We start from the raw sequence: 2,468 nt of genomic DNA, 5'->3' as shown, positions 1-2,468 counted from the left end.
TTTGCCCAAATTTGTTTTCGTAAGATAGCAGACCAGTACTCTTTTGAAAGCCACAATTGAATCTGCCTCCACTATAGTTCCAGGCATTGCATTTGAGCTGTGAGCCACTTGCTTAAACAACCATTTCTCCCCCATGTCGGTTTTCCTTCTTTTGCCAGTCACCTCAGGCTGGCAGCAATCATTCTGATCCTCCTTGTCTGCTCTGTCCAGACCCAAGTGGCTTTGAACACTGCTGTCCAATCTCTTCCCAATGTTCCCTGACCCAAGGAGAAGAGCCCGAGCTTATCCAATCTATCCTCGTAACCAAAGTTCCTGATTCCTGGAATCGTTCTCATGGATTGTTTCTGTATCCTGTCTAACGTCTTCATATATCCTTTCTGAAATGTGGTGCCCAGTGTCCCACAGTCGTAATCAATAGCTTTCTCAACTCACCCTGCCACCTTCAGTGATTTGTGCGCACTGGTCTCTCTGCTGCTTTTAGCTTTTAAATATTTGAGAATAGTTTATTGATGAGATACGAAGAGTGCTGTATCTTTGCCAGCGGGCCTGTGTTTAGTTTTATTTATTTATTTATGAAGCAGCCATCTGCAATCACATTCCATTAAGGTTATTACAGAGATGGAAAGTGCTTCAGTGCTGGCCCAGTGCCTCAAACACCAAGAGAATAAATCATTGTGAAGCAGTACCCATTCTGTTTCTGTAGGTGACTCATTGATTATGCTATTAGATTCATGCGCTGTATAATGTCAAACTTAAACACTGCACATTCATTCTGATTGTCTCTCCTGCAGTAATATTTGGCTTATTAGCCGTGACATGAGAAGCATTTCTGTTTCCCAGGCTCCTGCACCCCTGTGTGAATGCTGTACCTCGTTAGCAGAGGAATTGTGTTTATTTATCAAGCATTCTCGACTGACAGGAACACTCACTGAAGCCTTGGAACCACACCGTCAGTCGCTGGTTTACAGATCGCGACTTATAATCCTTTATGGAGAAGGAAACGATTCTTTTCAGTGCCGCCCTGCAGCCCTGTGTTGGGGGCAGTAAGAAAGATTTTTGCCATTAGAAACATTGAAACTAGGAGCAGGAGTAGGCCATTCAACCCTTTGAGCTTGCACCATCATTCAACATGACCATATCTGATCATGCAAGCTCAGTATCCCGCTCCCGCCTCACCCCGTACTCCTTCATCCCTTCAGCACAAGAGCCACATCCAGCTCCCTCTGGAATATACCTAATGAACTGGCCCCCAACAGCTACTTGTGGGAGAGAATTCCACAGGTTCACAGCTCTCTGAGTGAGGAAATTCTTCCTCATCCCAGTCCTGAATGGCTTACCCCTTATTCTTAGACTGTGACCCCTGGAAGAGGAATGTGAATTTAATTCTTTTCGTGAAAACAAAAAGTGCTGGAGATCACAGCAGGTCAGACAGCATCCATGGAGAGAGAGCAAGCTAACGTTTCGAGTCTCGATGACTCTTCATCAGAGCTCATGTAGACTTGAAACGTTAGCTTGCCCTGTCTCCATGGATGCTGTCTGACCCGCTGTGATCTCTCAGCATTTTTTTGTCTTCAGTACAGATTCCAGCATCTGCAGTAATTTGTTCCTAAATTCTTTTTGTGAGGGGTGAATTATAGAACCTCAGATGTGTGTTTAATTCTATTCCTTTGATGTACGTGCTGTCATAATAGCACAGAGTACCATTGTTCTTTCACAGTAGCCTGTCGACTGTACATTCACTGGATTAAATCCTTTTTGTTTCAGTTTTACCTAGATTTTGGGAATTGGGTGAACTGGATAAGGACAGGCAATGACTTCGTTGGGAGTAGATGGATGAATGAACACCAAGAGGTATCCAGGCTGTTCATTCCCCACAATGAAGACAGTGAAATTACAGGTTGTCAGGTTTTGTAACTGTGGCTGTGAAATAAATGAAGGGAACGGAGGAACCGTGTAAGAAAATAGCAGGATCCTTTCACAAACAAAAGCAGAAATTGCTGGGGGAAACTCAGCAGGTCTGGCAGCAACTGTGGAGGGAAAGCAGGGTTAACTTTTCGGATCCAGTGATTCTTCTTCAGAACTCCTTTCATAGTTTACCAGCCAGCTGGAATCGAGTCAGAGGGCAGAAGATGTAGCCCATCTACCTACATTGTGGCATGCAGATACATGGGTGGCACAGTGGCTAGCACTGCTGTGTCACAGTGCTAGGGATCTGAGTTTGATTCCAGCCTTGGCCGAGTGTCTGTGGGGAGTTTCGTCCCACAGTCCAAACATGTGGAGTTTAGGCAGATTAGCCAGAGTAAGGTGGGGTGGGGGGTGGTGCTGGGTCTTGCTGAGATGCTCGTCGGAGTATCAGCCCAAGGCCGAATGGCCTTGTTCCACTCTGTAGGGATTCTCGGTGATTCTTGCCAAAACATGTCACATTGTTCTTGCTGCATTGATGATCTCCATTCAAAAGCTAAGTCAAC

Source organism: Rhincodon typus, chromosome 12, assembly GCF_021869965.1.
Source record: "Rhincodon typus isolate 14 chromosome 12, sRhiTyp1.1, whole genome shotgun sequence".
Taxonomy (NCBI): Eukaryota; Metazoa; Chordata; class Chondrichthyes; order Orectolobiformes; family Rhincodontidae; genus Rhincodon; species Rhincodon typus.
The sequence above is the reverse complement of the archived record's forward strand: the minus strand, read 5'-3'. Positions refer to the sequence as shown.